At 39.3% G+C, this 5,769-nt stretch overlaps 1 pseudogene; it reads left to right on the top strand.

The window, feature by feature from the left end:
• Positions 1-2,230: 2,230 nt before the first annotated feature.
• On the top strand, positions 2,231-3,519 carry LOC138421055 (ATP-dependent RNA helicase DDX19B pseudogene; annotated as a pseudogene).
• Positions 3,520-5,769: the final 2,250 nt, after the last annotated feature.

The raw sequence follows: 5,769 nt of genomic DNA, 5'->3' as shown, positions 1-5,769 counted from the left end.
GACATTGGACTTCCCCTATGCAAAAAAAAAAAAGTTGAACCTCCTACTTCACATCATATACAAAAATTAATTTATAATTGATCAGTGACATAAAAATAATTAAATTATTAGACAAAAACAGGAGTAGATCTTCATTACCTCGGATTTGGTAATGGATTCTTAGATATGATACTAAAAGCAGAAGTAGCAAAAAGAAAAAATAAATTTAATTTTTTCAAAATTAAAAAATTTTCTGTATCAAAGTATTATCAAGAAAGTGAAAAAAAAAACAAGCTAAAGGTTGGTAGAAAGTATTTAAAATCATATATCTGATAAAAGTTTAATATCTAAAATATATAAAGAATTCATGTAACTCAACAATAAAAAGACAATTCAGTCTGAAAAATAATGGACTTGAGTAGACATTTCTCCAAAGATAGAAATAGAAAATAAGTACATGAAAAGATTCTAAACATCACTGGTCATTAGGGAAATGTAAGCAGAATGACTTTATAGCTATTAAAATGATTACAATCAATAAAACAAAAAAATAAGTGTTATAAGGATGGAGAAAAATTGGAACTCTCATGCATTTATGATGGAAATGTAAAATGGTACACCTACTATGGAAAACAGTTTGGTGGTTCCTCAAAAAGCTATACATAGAATTACCATATTCTATCTAGCAATTCCACTCCTCACCATTTACCCAACATAATTAAAAACAGGAAGTCAAACATTCACAATAGCCAAAAAGTAGAAACAACCCAAATGTTCATCAACAGATGAATAGATATAGAAAATGTGGCTTATGCATATAATGGGCTATTGTTCAGTCACAAAACAGAAGTTCTGATACATGCTAGAACATGAATGAATTTGAAAACATCTCACTATTAGCAAGACACAAAAGGCCAGACATTGTGAAATTCCTTTTTAAGGAAACATCTAGAATAGATGTCAAATTCATAGAAACGGAAAATAGATTAGAGGTTTCCAGGGGCTGAGAGTGGAGAAAAATGAGGAGTTATTGCCTCAAAATTATAGAGTTTCTGTCTAAAGTGATGGAAATTCATGGAAATAGAGAGTGAGGATGGTTGCACTACATTGTGAATATAGTTACTGCCATTGAGTTGAATGGCTAAAATGACAAATTTGTTATATATATATAATATATATAGGGCTTCCCTGGTGGCTCAGAGGATAAAGCGTCTGCTTGCAAAGCAGGAGACCCGGATTCGATCCCTGGGTTGGGAAGATCCCCTGGAGAAGGAAATGGCAATCCACTCCAGTATTCTTGCCTGGAGAATCCCATGGACAGAGGAGCCTGGCGGGCTACAGTCCACAGGGTCGCAAAGAGTTGGACACGACTGAGTGACTTCACACACACACATATTATATATATAATATATATATATCTTACCACAATTTTAAAAATTAATAATGTAATATACAAAAAAATGAATTATATACTTAAAATGGATAAATTATATGGTATGTGAATTATATCTCAATAAAGTTGTTTAAAAAAGTAATGATACAGTACACAGTGAAAATTACTAGAGTCCTGTCCTTGTGTAGGCAAGAAAAGATGCGATTTACTACATGAAGGAGCTTGGCTTAAACAGGAATGTGAATAATTCATCCATAGTAACATGGATGTAAGTCAAAGAATACAGACGCAAATGCAGGCAGTAGGTTTGGTGTCGGGAGCAGGTTTATCAGTCTCAGCTGTTGTAAAAGTATGTCAAGTTGCATCTTTCTTACAGTGTTTCTTTCTTTCTGCCAGGTGGGCCCTTGGTTTTTCTTTCCCTACCCAACATCACTCGATTATGTTTCTTATAGGGGTATACAATGCCTTAACTCATTTTGAATTGCTATAGAACCTAGGGTCCTATGTTCTGAAAACATTCTGAATGATTGAGTGAGCAAATTATGAATACAACAGACAACTGGCTCTCAAGAGTTTAGTTGGTTTTCATCCCCCATCCTCAGTTCAGTTCATATTCTCTACTTCTGTGTCATATATAAACCAAACTATGTTTGGTGAGAAACCTCCTCATCACCCATTCTAATGGTAGTTGTGTGATAATATTCTCCCATTTCTGTTGGAAAACAATTTCTGTTGTCCCCATATGGCAATCAGGCAGTGTCAGCTGGTGAGTTCACAGCACCAGCGTCCCACTCATGGCCTGGGCCGTGCTGCCTCCTTGAGGGCCCTAGCAGTGAACAAGCAGGGAACGAGAGCAACGCTGATGCAGAGGAGACAGATGAAGGAGAGAAAGAGGACAGAGTTGTCCTCTTTACTCAACAAGCTGATCAGAAGCAGCTCTACTGAAAACACAAACCAGGTGGAAAACCTACAACAAGATCCAAACTCCTCCCTACACTCGGTAAGTCTTGTGAGGAGTCTATACCATGAGTTTCATCTATCCATCCAAAATGCAAGTGAACATGCTGCCTTTGTATTTGCTGAAGCCCTGCAGAACTTAGTTGCCCTGTCTTAGTCTGGAGCAGGTAAAACAGCTGCCTCTGTATTAGTTGTGCAGTTGGATACCCCACTGTCTGCCTCTCCCAGACTTATAAGCTGGTCTTTCAAATAGGAAATGTGATTGAGCAGAAGGAAAAATTTTACCCTGAACTCAAGATAGCTTATGCTGTGCAAGGCAATAATTTGGGCACCAAGGTCAGAGATAAGGGAGCACCTTATCTTTGGTACCCCTGGGACAATTCTGGATTGGTATTCCAAGCTCAAGTTCATTGACTCCAAGAAGATCAAGGTTTGATCTGGATGAAGCTGACCTGATGATAGCTACTCACCACCATCAAGATCAGAGCACCTGCATCCATAGGATGCTACCCAGCAACTGCCAGATGCTGCTTTCCCCTAAAACCTTTGAAGACTCTATGGAAATTTGTCCCAGAATCAAACATCCAACTGAAGCGGGAGGAGGAGACAGTGGACCTCGTGCAGCAGTAGTACATCCTGTGCAGCAATGGAAATGGAAAGTTGCAGGCCTTGTGTAGCCTCTATGGCCCATCACCATTGCTTAAGCTACCGTCTGCTGCCAGTCCCCTAAAACACGTGGCTGGCTGACAGCAGGGCTCTCCAAAGAAGGCAACCAGGTGAAATGTGGTGAGATGATGGTGGAGCAGAAGGCTGCCATAACTGAGTGCCTGAGATGGTAAAGAGAAGGTTCTGGCGGCCACCAACAGGTATGCCCTTGTTGTTGTCATACAGATGTATAACCTGAAGTTAAACAGGCATCTGTCATCACCAATGCTGACCTTTCCCTTTACAAGGACAGGAATCTGGACAATGAGACCTACTTGCACTGCGTTAGGCATACAGGCCTCTTTGACAAGAAAAGCTGGGAAGTGAACATGGTTGACAGCAGGCACAGCATGATCATCCTGAACCGAAGCCATGTAATAAGAGTAGAGACAGACCGGACATGCCGATGTGGAGGAGACAGAAGTCAGCCAACCGAGGAACTCCACCACCATGGTACTTGCTCTCTCCCTGAACATATATTTTGAACATTTGTGTTCATAGTGCTTGGGATACAGACAGGTGCAATCAAGGGACTAGGGGGACTATAGCCATTCATTTGTCTCAGGCAAGAATAATTGCCAAAGTTTTTGCTTCATCTTTATTTGGTATCTTTGTGTGGAATAGTCAGAGCAAATAATAGTACTATGCACTTCCTCAAAGCTGGCCAAGGCTGTTGGTACCCACAGAGCAACAGAGCAAAGATGAGATGAAACTAAGTTGCAAGAGAAATATAAAACCCCAATCAAGAAGAGTCCTCTTCAGTTCACTGATACCGAATGGTTACTTTATCTGGGACCAGGCCTGGAAGAGGACTCTTCTGTGACGAGCATTACTCCAATCTCAGACCTTCCTTGGAGCCATCTCTGGGTTTTAGGACCAGATCCTTTCCCAGGAAGAGAAGGGGAGGATGCCAGACCCCAGGTGGTTTCCTTGTGACATTACAAACACTGTGGAGACCAACAGACGGCCCCACATTTCCCCAGTGGGCGCTTGACTCTGTTGAGTCTTCTTCATGCTTCTGGCCAACTCTGAGCCTTCCCAGGAGTGTTTTAAGAAGAGAAGAAATTTTTTGTCTCACCATCTAAAGTCCTGTGGACCAACCCTTAAATAACTATAAACAGAGGCAATAATTAAAGTTTAGACTCAAAACAAAACAAAATGAAAAAACAATTTTTGTTTTTTCAGCATCTTCTGTTCTTAACTGGAATCTCATCAAGAGTTTCTCACTGCAAAGAGTGGGATGAAAAATCTTGGGGGGAAAATAACATAGCCTTTGGAGAACTGGATGTCTAATTGCAGGGAAAACATACATGAGACTGATATAAAATATTTATAAATAGTATGACAAACAAATGCTAAATAATGTGACAACTGATGTAAGCTCCTTAGGGCTTTCACCTTTTGGGCCTTTAGAGTCAGGTAGGATGAGTCAGAAAAGAATTCTGGGAGCAACAGCATGTTTGAACAGGCTGTTCCAAAGATAGGGAATATAGGTTTCAGCAAAGAAAGTAAAAACTTTCTCACTAGGATAAATGACTAAGGCATGTAGAGGTATGAGAATGCCAAGTGAGGAAGAGGAGCTACAGGGTGTAAGTAGAAAGTATGTAAGTTTTCTTTTAATAAGCCTTAAAGTTAATGCCAAACGCTTCAAACATTGTCATCATTCTTAAGTAATATTTAGTTTGAAGTATAACATACTGAGAAAATTAATTCACAAATGATTCACTAATTGAATCATACAACCCAAGAAATGTTTTTATACACTCAAAGGAACTTACTAAATGTTATTTTTCTGCCTTGTGTTCTTACAAAATCTAAATGTCATCACAGCATTTTTTTCGGAAATTGTATTAGGTCTAACCTTTATTGGGTGCTTTCTATGTTCCACACACTATTTTACATTCTTCATATATATTTCAGTTAATTCTTGCAACCATCTGATACTGTGAGCCTTATTAACTACTGCTTTTATAGCTGAGGTATGGAAAGGATAACTTAATAGTCTCAAGGTCACATGATGGGTCAGGATTTGAATCCAGGCTGAATCTGCTTTTCACATGATGTGAGGTACCTCCTTCAAAGCATCGGTGGCAGTCAGACAAATATTTCTCTCAATACAATCACTTGATGAGGACAAATTTATACACCAAAAATGGAGGAACTAGGGACCAAGAAGAAAGTGAGGTAGAGGAAAAGGCAATAGAATTAAGAATTAAGTTGAATTATATCAGATAATTCAATATGAATATCATATAACCATAATTTTTTCTTTGCTGAACAGTTGTAGCCAACAAGAGATTTACTGAGCCATGTAAGTGGAATGAATCAAGTTATTGCCTTAGAGGTGTCTCTAATCTAGTAGGGGAGCAACAATGACATTGATGCTTTATCTCAGGCTAATTGAAGTAAATCCTATTCTTGAGGCACAAGCACTGTGAGAACAAGAAGAAAAATTACTAACTCTGAGTAGATGATGGAGAGGACTTCAAAGCAGTGCAGGCCTTTGAGCTGAGCTTTAGGGCATAAGTAGGGTTTTCAGTAGGTAATGTCTTGGGGAATCAGTCTGGGCACAGGCAAAGGGTAGAGGTGTGGAGGGTCACAGAACAGTCTGATGGGAACACCGCATGAGGGTAGACAGGTATGGGACTAGACGCTGGAGAGGTGCTGGAGTCCTGGTAGTAGAGAACCCTAAACACCACCATATTGAAGTGTAGAAACTTAATTTTTAGGTAATG

This window comes from Ovis canadensis, chromosome 15 (genome assembly GCF_042477335.2).
Source record: "Ovis canadensis isolate MfBH-ARS-UI-01 breed Bighorn chromosome 15, ARS-UI_OviCan_v2, whole genome shotgun sequence".
Taxonomy (NCBI): Eukaryota; Metazoa; Chordata; class Mammalia; order Artiodactyla; family Bovidae; genus Ovis; species Ovis canadensis.
This window is presented reverse-complemented; position numbering and strand designations above follow the sequence as displayed.